The sequence below is a fragment of the Engraulis encrasicolus genome, chromosome 4 (genome assembly GCF_034702125.1).
Source record: "Engraulis encrasicolus isolate BLACKSEA-1 chromosome 4, IST_EnEncr_1.0, whole genome shotgun sequence".
NCBI lineage: Eukaryota > Metazoa > Chordata > Actinopteri > Clupeiformes > Engraulidae > Engraulis > Engraulis encrasicolus.
In genome coordinates, this window is record NC_085860.1 from 50,626,478 (window position 1) to 50,640,175 (window position 13,698).

A 13,698-nucleotide genomic window follows, 5' to 3' on the forward strand; every position below is an offset into this window, starting at 1 on the left:
CGACTAGATGGACAAATTTTCCAACAGCAGAAAAATGGAGAGCAGCAAAGATCGAACAGTCTAAAGGTTGGTGGCGATATTATTTACAAAAGATAATCAGTAAAGCAGTAAACGTACAGTCAAATGATATATTATTTGCATTACCAACATATTTTTGCGTGATGTGCATGTACTCTGTCTTGTTCGCGTAAGCCTAGTTCTACTACTTTGTTGGCAGGTCAAGTTGATGGTGGAAATTATACTGGGAAAGTTTGGAAACTAACTTCTTTGGATTCCAAATCCAAAGAAACGTACACTGCTGGTCGAAAACGTTGATCGGGTCCTTCAGAAAGAAATTAAACTTTTCCCAGAGTTTCCCTTCTTTTGTGAGAGCATGAACCACCCCAATGTATGCAATGTCAGGTTTTTGGCAACTTGTCGTCTAGCCAACTAGCTGCAACATACATTAGAAGCTAGCTGATAGAACGCCACTACTTTTTGAGCCTAACTTCTTGTTTATATGCCTGGTCTTGGTAACAGATATGCAGAATGGCAGCTGCCAATGTGCTGTGATCGTTTGGGTTTTCATTTTGTGTCTTTGTGATTGTTATGAAGTTATTGTTGGCTGCCTCTGTGCTGTAGTCACATGAAACCTGGGATGATGATGTGTCTGGAATTAAACTTGGCCTAAACTTCAGTGGCAAGTTGGCAACAGACAAGTCAATTATTTCAGAAACATGCGGAGCGTTCGAGCAAGAAAATATGAACGTTTGCAAGTGTTTGATGAGGTTAGCAAGATAAGTCTGGCATTCTTAGTTTGCGCCTGATATTCTCATTCCAGACAAGTTGTTCCAGAGGCAAGCGCAACGATGTGCGAAGAGCCTCGGTTGTGGAGGAGACGATTCCTTGGGAAACAAAATAGGGCGCTAGCAGCAGCACAGAGTGAACAAATAACTCGCTTGTATAAAGTATTGTATATATTTAACAACACCGGCTGACAAATACAGTTCTGACGCCCCCTTATTGCACTCATGGACATTCGTATCTTTACTGTGCGCTGTGCGTAAAGCTGTTGGAACGTTTGGTAGCCTACGAACTTTGATGTCTGTTCCATGGATGTTGCGAATGTCTCATAACTTGCGGATGAAAGCTGACATGCAGAGTGACCGAGCAGGTATTCTGTTTTGGGTAACTGTCTGTAGGCAGGGTATAATCCTGAGATTTCTGCCACTTAAGATCTTCGGATAACAATGTGAGAGCGTGAAAGAGTGTGGTTATTGTGTCATGTCCGTGTGTGAGGCAAAGGAGGTCTCGTGTGAAAGGATGCTGTTACTTCATAGGTGTTTGTACTTTGTTCAATGAGCAGAGCCTGAGGCATCACATGATTTGCAAGTAAACACGAGACAGACGAGTACCAGGTTAAACCCCCTGCCTGCAGCATCGACAGAGGCTCAGGCCACGACACGACCTGTTCCTGTGCATTGTGTATGCCTCAAAACTTGCTTAATCCACTGTAACAGGTTTTACTGTTGTAAATTCTGTCAAAGAAGTCTGGATGAACGTTGAGCCCCTCATGCAAAATTGAGGTGCGTGTGTGTGTGAACCTGTTCGTAAGACTATACGAAGCATACCCAGCCATGATGACCTTGCAGTGGGGCTGGGTGTCAGCCCTAGCAAGGAAAAGTGATCATGATCCCATTTTATTTCTTTCATTATTATCCATTATATTCTTAAAATCATGACTGTTCCTCAGCTCGGACTGTTTTTTTAAAGTATTTTTTGGGGGCTTTTCAGCCTTTATTGGTTTTGTGAGACAGGCTAGTGGAGGAGAGACAGGAAGCGAACTGGGTGAGAGAGATGGGGAAGGACCGGCAAAGGACCCGGACCGGGAATCGAACCCGGGTCGGCCGAGTGGCAAACGTGCCCTACCATATCAGCCACGGTAGGGCCCGTCCGGACTGTTTGAGACTAGTAAGCTTATATACTGCATTTGAGGGCCAGTGAACTTGAGACGCCGCCCGTGACTTCTCCTCATGACCATCTTTATTGCATGGCGGTAAAACAAGAGGTGGGAGATTGCAGCATCAGTGTAGATGTGGCCACTGTGCCCATGGGATCTTTCTGTGTAGATGTGGCCACTGTGCCCATGGGATCTTTCTGTGATCGTGTAGACTCCCAAAGGCTCTTTGGTATTGCTGCACAGCAGACGTGTGTGTCGTGTGTGTCGTGTGTGTCGTGTGTGTGTGTGTGTGTGTGTGTGTGTGTGTGTGTGTGTGTGTGTGTGTGTGTGTGTGTGTGTGTGTGTGTGTGTGTGTGTGTGTGTGTGTGTGTGTGTGTGTGTGTGTGTGTGTGTGTGTCGTGTGTGTGTGTCTTTTGTGTGTCGTTTGTGTATATATGTCGTTTGTGTCTGTGTTATGTCTTCTTGTGTGTCGTTTGTGTCTGTCTTGTGTGTGTATGTACATGGATGTGTCTGAGTATGTATTTGAGTGTGAGTGTATGTGTGTGCGTATGCATGACTGTGCATGTGTGTACATGTGTGCGTGGTGCACATTGTTGTTGTCTGCATGTGTGCTGTCGTGCACGTGTGTGTGTGTGTGTGTGTGTGTGTGTGTGTGTGTGTGTGTGTGTGTGTGTGTGTGTGTGTGTGTGTGTGTGTGTGTGTGTGTGTGTGTGTGTGTGTGTGTGTGTGTGTGTGTGTGTGTATATTTCTGTTTGCTGTAACCGGCGAGACACTGCACTGCACTGCACTCTCCGCCTCTGCTCTGCTCTCCACCTTGCTCAAGATGGAAGCTAAGTGGAGCACCTATAAATACTCCCAGAGCCAGACCCCTCTACTCCGCTCCCAGAGCCAGACCCCTCTACTCCGCTCCCAGAGCCAGACCCCTCTACTCCGCTCCCAGAGCCAGACCCCTCTACTCCGCTCCCAGAGCCAGACCCCTCTACTCTACTCCCAGAGCCAGACCCCTCTACTCCGCTCCCAGAGCCAGACCCCTCTACTCCGCTCCCAGAGCCCTCTACTCCGCTCCCAGAGCCAGACCCCTCTACTCTACTCCCAGAGCCAGACCCCTCTACTCCGCTCCCAGAGCCAGACCCCTCTACTCCGCTCCCAGAGCCAGACCCCTCTACTCCGCTCCCAGAGCCCTCTACTCCGCTCCCAGAGCCAGACCCCTCTACTCTACTCCCAGAGCCAGACCCCTCTACTCTACTCCCAGAGCCAGACCCCTCTACTCCGCTCCCAGAGCCAGACCCCTCTACTCCGCTCCCAGAGCCCTCTACTCCGCTCCCAGAGCCAGACCCCTCTACTCCGCTCCCAGAGCCAGACCCCTCTACTCCGCTCCCAGAGCCAGACCCCTCTACTCTACTCTGCTCTACTCTCCTCTGACTGGCGGGCTGAGAGAGAGCAAGCGTGGCCTGCAGAGCAGCAAGTGGGTCACTGGCTGCAAACACACACACACCACACCATACTGGAGGTGTTCTGCAGGAATTCACTGTGCTGTGCTGTGTGTACGTCATCAACAGTGTTTCCCGCCCGCAGGCTTTCTGTTAGTCAAGGTGGTGGTGGTGGGGGGGGGCTGTTGTGCGGCAGGCACATCAGAGACACATCAGACATCACTATTATTATTGCATTATATTATGTGTTATTAATGGGGTCATCCGTGGCCTAGTGGTTAGAGAGTTGGTCTTTCAATCTAGGGGTTGCAGGTTCGAATCCCCTCTGACCTCTCCCCACATCTCCATCCATGGCTGAAGTGCCCTTGAGCAAGGCACCTAACCCCATTGCTCCAGGGACTGTAACCAATAGCAATACCCTGAAAAAGTATAACTAAGTCGCTTTGAATAAATGAAAGCGTCAGCTAAGTGCAATGTAATGTAATGTAATGCAATGCAATGCAATGTAACAATCACAATTATCATTGGAAAGGCTGTAATGTGACGTGAAAGTGAAAGCCCAACTGGGAAACTCCAACTCCCATTGTCATTATGACGCAGCACTTCACACTGCACACAACGAAATTGCATTCATGCCTCACTCGGGCACGGGGGCAGATTCCCAATGGTGCTCTAAAGGCTGCAGTGTGGTGGGACGGTACCATGCTCAGGGTACCTCAGTCATGGAGGAGGAGGATGGGGAAGAGCACTGGTTAATTACTCCCCCCAATCAACCTGGCGGGTCGGGAGTCGAACCGGTAACATTTGGGCTACAAGTCTGACGCTCTACCGCCATGACTACCGCTGATGTGCGGTTTCATATGAAATATTATATGATAAAAAACCCTGAAAATATAAGCTCATTTTTTTGCTGAAGCGTCTTCAGGAATTCAGACGACCATAATCTTAATCAGGGGACCTAGTCAAGGTGGTAAATGTCTGTTGTCAAGGTGACTGCCTTCACAAAATAAAGTGCTTGGGGAAACAGTGATTAAACTCCCAGCAGTGGCCTTCCCAGGGTCTTCTTCTCCTGGCTACCTTTGAAACATTATTGAAACCAAGAAAAAAGGAAAAAACGGAAGCGCTGCGTGGATCCAGATCTTTTGACACGGGTGCTCTAACAGTGAGTGGATAAAGTTGACATCAAAAAAATGAAGAGCAGGAAACTGTGGCACTCCATTTTCTTATTTTTTAATGGTTTAAAGGCAAATAGACACAAGGTCTTCGAAACGCGTCGGGCAGTCTATTTGCCTTTTGCACCCTGACAAAGACCTTGTGTCGAAACGCGTCGGGCAGTCTATTTGCCTTTGAACCATTAAAAAATAAGAAAACAGAGTGCCACAGTTTCCTGCTCTTCATTTTTTTGATTATTGAAACCAAATGATAGTCTGTCTCAGGAATGGACTGGAGGCCTCTTTTGAGGGCTATAGGCCTACTGTAAATCGTTATTGTTAAGCATTGTGGAACACACACACACACACACACACACACACACAAACACACACACACTATTACAGTAGATTGGGCATAGGGAAGTACTGCCTTTATTTTATTACGCAGACTGTGTGCGTAGTGTGCTTCCTTCTCATAAAGTGTGCATAGATAGTACACATACTACACAGCCTTTACCATCTGTATCTTCCTTGTTGTGTATTTCCTCTTCCTCTGTCTCGGAGCCCTTGCTTGGCAGATGGGGATGGATGCGGTAGTGCTGCTGTGGGTTCCGCTCAGTGACATCTAGGGATGCACCGATACCGATACTGCTCATTATACTCGTACTCGTCAAGCACTTGCCGATACCAGGAACGATACTGCTATTACACAAAACAATGCAAAATCTTGTCACGTTCTGTGGACTTGAAAGCAGCATGGAAAAAAAATGCCACCTCATACATTAACTAACATTTTAATATACATGGAAATCTACAATAAAAATATCACAGGTGGAAAAAGACATGGCCATGCATTTATTTTCATTGTATTTTGGTGGTAAAAGGTATCGGTATCGGTACTCTGTATCCGCAAGTACACACATTAATGTACTCGTACTTGTATCGTTTTTCAAAAAAGTGGTATCGGTGCATCCCTAGTGACATCCTCTCTCCTCTGCTTCCCACACCCCCCTTTTGCTTTTCTCTCTTTATTTTTGGAAAGTTGGTCATCATGAGTGTGTGGCCACATCCTGAACAGCCTTCTCTCTAGGACACTAGTTGTGGCGGTGACCCAGTCCCAGCCAAACTTGGTGGAGATGGAGGACGATGCGTCATGCGACTCATGTCACGTCACCCTTCCTTCCTTCCCTCCCTCCCCTCGGTGGTAAAAGTTCACTTTGCTGTTGCTTTATGTACTCCAGTAGTCGAGTAATGCAAAGTACAGAGACAGACGCTCAGACCTACGACTGTGGACTAGGCCTAGTTGTGGGCCTATGTGACGGAGCTCATCTTGCACCTGTTCACCCCCCTCGGGGATCGAACGTGCGACCTCGTCAACTACAACGGTCTGGCAATGGGAGACACAGTACGATACCGCTGGGCCAAGAGACTCTCTCGGCCCAACGGCACGAGACTGTATGAGGCTATCGGAGGGAGGTTTTACCAACGTTCCCTCCACGCCAACTCTGCTAGTTAGCCTCCGTTACATTTACTTGATAAAGTACTGTGCTATTAATAAGATGCTCTATCACACATGGAAGCCGTCAAGGGGGGTTGGTAAAGGGGTTAGTTATCCCGGGCCGGGGCTGTTGGATTGGGCCCTCATTACATTGTATCTATTGGATGGAATATAGAATAGAATAGAATATACTTTATTTGTCATGCAAGCATGACATTTATCTTTCGTCTCACCAGAAAAACATACATGTACATTCACTCCATTAAAACACTCATACTCTAAAAAAAACAAACAAACAAAAACACATAAATACACATAAAAACATTGCACATATCCCCTCCCTCCTGCCACCACTCCCAGCACACACACCACATACAGTACAGGTCAGGAAACAGATCCAGTCCCTTGTTTTTGTTACACCAGCCTAGCTTTTCCATTGCTTATTAACCATGGAGATTGCGTTGGGTATGAATGAATGCTTGTAGATGGGGGATAAGCTTACTTTAAGATTGCTTTGTCCTGGGCCCAGCCAAAGCTGTCAGTGACCCTGTTATCACGTACGTGCACACCTTTAAACAAGGATGTTGCTGACTGCATTTCCATCGGCAAGCTGCCTGTCCATAGTTGCTGTGTAGAGATAGCAGAGGCAGAGCAGGCCGGTCACATGTGTTGGCTGGAGGGCTACAGTAGGTTATCTATCAGCTGGAGAGTACGTAGGGGTGTAAATCACAGCCTTCATGGCGATACGATATAGTATCGATTTCTTAAATGTCTTTCTTAAAGGGATTCGATTTTTTTTCGATACTTAAGAATTCCCCACGATGCGATGCGATTCGGTTCGATTTTTTACAATTACTTTTCCACTACTATGGTGTTATGGAGCTAGGGCATTGCACAGGGGCCAGCGATTCGATCCTTTCCGATTCTTAAGAATGCCCCACGATTCGATACGATTCGATTAAATCGCCGGCCGATACTTCCGATACATCGATACATTTCGATTTTATTTACATCCCTACTGGAAAGTGGAGGAGGTTAGCAGCCATTGCAGGGGTGGGGAACCTCTGTTTCGAGGGCCTTGAGGTCGTTTTATTTCCCCATAATGTTCCCCACCCCTGAGCTATTGTGACAGAGCGCTGCGCTGCGCTGCGCTGCGCTGCGCTGCGTTGTGCTGTGCTGTGCTGTGCTGTGCTGTGCTGGGCTGTGCTGTGCTGTGCTGGGCTGCGCTGGGCTGCGCTGTGCTGCGCTGTGGTTGCAGCTGTGTGGCCCACATGAAACCCAAACAAATGCAATGGGGTCAACGACAACACGTGTGTACACACACACGCACACACATGCGCGCACACACATGCGCGCACACACATGCGCACACACACATGCGCGCACACACATGCGCGCACACACATGCGCGCACACACACACACACACACACACACACACACACACACACACACACACACACACACACACACACACACACACACACACACACACACACACACACACACACACACACACACACTGCACAGGCACTGTGGTCTAGTCCAGGATCTGTTAAATGGGAATCGACAGCCAAGCTTCAGCTAAATGACTATGAAGCTGACTAGCCATGGCCAACTTCACTAACCTAACGCTACACTATACTACACAGGGCTCCTGTGTTTGCTTGCCTACTAGGGTGGTTTCAAAGATTTAGATTATGGATGAAGAGATAACCTGGGTGGTTTGTTTGTTTGACAGAAGTTTTCTTTTATTTGAACGACTTGCGTCACGTAACCGTACGAGTGTGTCAATCACCCAGAAAGCCTAGTCTGTGAAAGTGGTACGTATTAACTTAATAATGGGATATTGTACAATCCACATCACAATTAAATACAGTGCCACCGAGCCCTCCCCAGTCTACTGCTCTCTCGCAGGTTAAAGCCTCTGACCCAGCCGTTTGACCCAGCCTCTGACCCAGTTATTCTCCTCCATCCGTCTTAAACGCTGACTGCCTGTAAAGCTGAATGAAGGACCCTGTCGTGCCAAAAAGCGAGTCCCTGCCAGAACACGACTGCCCTCATTGAAACCAATGGAAACCAATAACCAATTTTTCTGATATTTTTTACCCATTTTTGCAGACAAGTCCGACACCATTTAAGATGGAAAGCCTATCAATAAAGCATCTACATTCCTTCTGGAAGTACTACAAAGAGCTGGTTACAATTTCAGTATTATTTCCATAAAAGAATCGAAGAATTGTCATAACAAATGTTACGGTTTCATTCAAATAGCTCATATTAAAGGGGTATGCCACTATTTTGGCATGCTACACGGATCCATTGACTTTCACTAGCTTAGCGACATGCTCCCTCTTTTAACTTGTCTTAAAGCAAGACAACGACTTACATGAAAAATAAGACACTTTCCCACCTTTATAAACCCCAGCCAACGATTTTAACTGTATTAAGCCCCAAAATAGTGGCATACCTCTTTAAGTGGAGGACGAGTAATGTTTCATAAGCATATGTTTAGGTAATTAATTATGTAATTAATTCTGCAAAAATTAGTATAATTTTCTCTCAAAAAATGTCATTGGTTTCAATGAGGGCAGTCGTGTTCTGGCAGGGACTTGCTTTTTGGCACGACACCCCCTCTCGGTCTCAGCACAGAGGCTTGTTAACATGTGTGCAGACTAGAGCAGGAAACTTGCTGTACTGTAGGCTAGCCGCTGAGCTTTGGGTCTGGGGTGCATTTCTCGAAACTATAGTACTTTGTTGTTTGCAATACAATTTCCCATTGACAACTACCCAAGTTGCTAACTGGCTAACAACTACGCTTTCGAGAAACGCACCCCTAGTCTGCTCTCTCTCTCTCTCTCTCTCTCTCTCTCTCTCTCTCTCTCTCTCTCTCTCTCTCTCTCTCTATCTGCCGCCAGAATGGGAGCAGGGCAGCCCTGCTGTATGAGGCGTCCGCCCGGCATTGACTGACCCATTTACTGCAGTGTGTGTACTGTAGTGTGTACAGCAGTTCTCAACCTTTTTTTGAACAAACGCCCCCTTGGCCTCATCATAAACCTGACAACACCGCCCCTCTTAATATTAAAACAAATAAATGGACTAATGCCCCCAGTGGTAACTAAGCACTGCCCCTTTTCAGCTTTATCCTTCCCAACGCTCCCCTAGAGCTCCTCAACGCCCCTTTGGGGGGGCCGCAGTGCCCCCGTTGAGAAAGACTAGTGTACAGCATTTCGCTGAATGCATGTTAGATGTTTATTGTGTTGTGGTTCAAGGCAGGGTCGTATCATATGTCGTTAAGTCTGCCCAGTCAGGCAAGACTATATTGCACTGTCAATTAGGGGTTGACCGATACAGGTTTTTTAATGACCGATGCGATACCGATTTTTTTCATCACCCTTGGCCGATACCCGATTTCCGATACCCGATGTTTGGGGCCGTTATGGGTTAAAAAAAAAAAAAAACATTCCTTTAACATTATCAAATTGAGGTAGAACTTGTAACATTTGAACACCCTCTCTAACAATCAAGTAATCCCAGGTGAAAAACCCATATACTTAAAGTGTACTTTTTTTGACCGTACTTAGTACAAAGTGTACTATTTTCGGCGATTTAAAGTGCGCTTCATTGCACTATTAGTGCGCTGAAGCACTACTAAAGCAGTACTTCAGCACACTTGCAGCACACTGAGGATGCTAAATTGGCTAACTTTAAGTGCACTACAAGCATACTTTTGAAAGTATGCTCCAAACACGCTTTTCATGCATTCGTATGGCATTAATAGTGTGCTTGAGTACACTTCTATAACATTTTATTGTTACTAGAAGTACAATAAAAGTATATTAACTTGGGTGAGCGGTTAGGGCGTCAGACTTGCATCCCAGAGGTTGCCGGTTCGACTCCCGACCTGCCAGGTTGGTGGGGGGAGTAATCAACCAGTGCTCTCCCCCATCCTCCTCCATGACTGAGGTACCCTGAGCATGGTACCGTCCCACCGCATTGCTCCCCATGGGGCGCCACTGAGGGCTGCCCCCTTGCACGGGTGAGGCATAAATGCAATTTCGTTGTGTGCACTATGCAGTGTTCACGTGTGTGCTGTGGAGTGCTGTGTCACAATGACAATGGGAGTTGGAGTTTCCCAATGGGCTTTCAACTTCATGCTTCTTTGGACTACATTGGAACATTTTAATTCTGTAAAAAGTATATCATATTAAGTATTGTAAATATATAACAGGTATGCTTGAAGTATATTCACAGTACACTCCCAAGTACAACGAATAATATAAATCTAATACTACAATCCATGCTGGTCCTCAGAGCTTGTACATTACACACAGCCACATGTCACAGTATTGATACAGTATGCATGCCTAGCATGACTGACATTTACAATCATTGCATTGTTACAGAGATTTCAGATACACATTTCACTTTATTTCATACTTGTTCCACCTTCCTGCAGTTGATCATTTGAATTAATCACTAATGGTGACCCTTGATTCTTTGTTTGAACAACTAGTTCCAACTTACCTCTCACCATGATATCATGGGAAGTGTGAGGCTATATATACCAGAACATATACGTGACCATCATAATGACGGTGGGAACATGGCCATTTTTTGTGTACCACTTTAAAATTTTAAAACTCCTACAATAAACGCAGAATATAACAATGAGTAATATTTTCATGCAAACCAAAGATATTCTTTACAGGTAAATGGCTTTCTGTTTGAGAAATGTAGCTCCAAGAAGTGCATTGCATGATGGTACATGCATGATGGTGCATGATGGGTAAATGAACTTTGTGTAAGCACACTTTGAATATATTTGGGTGAAGTACAATCATGGTGCACTTAGAAAAAGTGTACTTGCAATATGTTAAAGCGATTTACTTTAAAGCGCACTATAGAAAATCACACTTAGAAGACATTTGGGTGAAGTGTAATCATATTGCACTTTAAAAAAGTACAATTGCAATATGTTATTAAAAAATACACTTTTAGTAAGTTCACTATTAGAACACTATTAGTATATTCCTCTAAATACACTTTTGTCAAACATCTTCGAAGTACACTTGAAGTATGATTCGCTAAGTGTACTTTCTTTGAGAGCAACTTAATTACATCTAATTTTAAGTACACTTTAAATAAGCATATTGTAAACATACTTTTTCTTAGCACAAAAAGCACGAGTGCACTTTTAACATGCTAAGTACACTTCAGTCATACTTTTATTGTACTAAATTGAACCACTTTTTCACCTGGGATGTCTAACAATCAAGTAATAAAAAAATTAAGTGTCTTGGTGCTTTTAAAAAAAACCTGAATTACATAAAATAATAAATATTGCGTATCGGTCAAAACCACACGCGGATCGGCCGATACCGATACACTTGAAATATGCAAATATCGGCCCGATACCGATATCGATTTATCCATTTTTTTTAACCCATTACGCTGAGCGATGGTGATGGCGGTCAAAGTCGCTACTGAGAGCTTTACTAGTTGTTTTCTTTGGCAGTGAGTATCTTTAGCAGTTGCAAAGCGAATGGATAATAGTTTCTTGCCTTGGAGCAAAACATGTGACTATTCGAAACAGTTTCTCGTAAATTCTGTCTGCCTTCATCACCACCACTGTCCCTTAGTCATCATAATGTTCAGTTGCTGCTTTAAAAGACTTTCAAAGGGTTGAGTGTGTTGTCCCATAAAGATCTCACTATAGGCTAGAGGAGAACCACACAGGGTGAAGCTCTGCTTTTTAGAGCTGTGAAAGTGTACTTTATTGTCAAAGTCTATGGGACGAGGGTTAGCACAGAAGTTTGAAATTGTGTTTGACCACCAGTCTCCGATGTGCAGTTTAACTAAACAAATCAGACATTGACCACACACACACACACACACACACACACACATACACACACACACACACACACACACACACACACACACACACACACACACACACACACACACACACACACACACACACACACACACACACACACTTTGGTGTGGCTATGCAGAGTCTGGCCTATCAAAACTTATCAGCAGTCGAGATTAGCTCGTGTTGTTTACCTGTGTTTACGTGTACTCTCACTGCAACCATGTGTGTAATCAGCTGTGGACCTTTGCAAGGCGTGGAGTTGTGATTGTACATACAGTGCCATGAGAAAGTTTGGATGCCCTTTTGGAAAATCATTACATCGGTTTATTTCTCGTTGAGCTTTTAAAGTAGCAACTTCATTTTAACATATAACTGTAGGGAAAGAGAAACATTTCAGCAGTGGAAGACTTTTCATAGGTGCTACTTCATATTAGGGCAGTCATGGGTGAGCGGTTAGGGCGTCAGACTTGCATCCCAGAGCTTGCCGGTTCGACTCCCGACCCGCCAGGTTGGTGGGGGGAGTAATCAACCAGTGCTCTCCCCCATCCTCCTCCATGACTGAGGTACCCTGAGCATGGTACCGTCCCACCGCACTGCTCCCCATGGGGCGCCACTGAGGGCTGCCCCCTTGCACGGGTGAGGCATAAATGCAATTTCGTTGTGTGCAGTATGCAGTGTTCACTTGTGTGCTGTGGAGTGCTGTGTCACAATGACAATGGGAGTTGGAGTTTCCCAATGGGCTTTCACTTTCACTTCGCTTTCATATTAATGGTATACCTTCTTTGGGGTGCCCATATTTATGCACACGCATATTTTTGTTTAAATCCAGATAAAATTGTTTCTGTAACAGCTATGAAAATTCTTCCACTGCTGAAATGTTTCTCTTTCCCTACAGTTTAACATTATGTTAACATGAAGTTGCTACTTTAAAAGCTCAATGAGAAATAACCCAAAGTAATGATTTTCCAAAAGGGCGCCCAAACTTTTTCATGGCACTGTACGTTAGTACATTATCCAGGACAGCAGGACAAATCCTCCCTACACTATACTAGGCAACATAGACCTGGCCTGGGGCCTACTGTATACTACAAAGCTGGTTCAGGAGTAAACCAGGTTAAGTTAAGAGGTCAAATATCTAATAGAATATTGGATATTCTAAATGAAAATGAGGATTCCAGGCTCTTCTATTTGATGATTTACCTCTTACCTTTACCCGGTCTATGCCTGAAGCAGCTTTGTGGTATAGGCCCCTGCCATATGAAACTTCCCAGCTGTCATGTGGTAGCGAGGGATGTTAATGTGTGACTGTGTTACCACCACCACTTGTCGGACTGACACACCTGTTGTTCCCATAGACTCCATGCTATGGATGCCCAGCACAGGCCGTGTTTGTTTGAACTAGGCTGTATAGGTTAATCCTCAAATTTGTGCTCACTAGTTTTTCACATCTGGTGTTGAGTCGACACGACGGATCTGTGAACAAACTACAAATTCAATGGAAGATCTCTGCCAGGGTTTTCCAATGCGGCCCAGATCAGGACTAGTGCTCTGCTCACGGCAGTATGGGAGTTTCCAGGCTAACCAACCGAGTGCTGTCCTTCTACCAGGAAATAAGGACCATCTCAGTTGTCTCATAAGCACTGTAGCAGGGTGAAATAATGATTAATGACCTGACCTCTCACTCACACAAACCCAACTCACTCATACCACTCTGGGTGTGTGTGTGCGTGTCCGCGTGTGTGTGTGCGCGTGTCCGCGTGCGTGCGTGCGTGTGTGTGTACATGACTTATTCAGTCAGAA

At 45.3% G+C, this 13,698-nt stretch overlaps 1 protein-coding gene across 1 annotated transcript in view; it reads left to right on the top strand.

Annotated features, from left to right (window-relative positions):
• The window catches only part of LOC134448114 (phosphatidylinositol 4-phosphate 3-kinase C2 domain-containing subunit alpha-like), a gene marked incomplete at its 3' end in the record, with an annotated part of 44,539 nt that continues 30,841 nt past the window's right edge, over nt 1–13,698 (top strand). Inside the window, exon 1 of the mRNA XM_063197871.1 lies at nt 1–66. The remainder of the gene's footprint in view (nt 67–13,698) is intronic.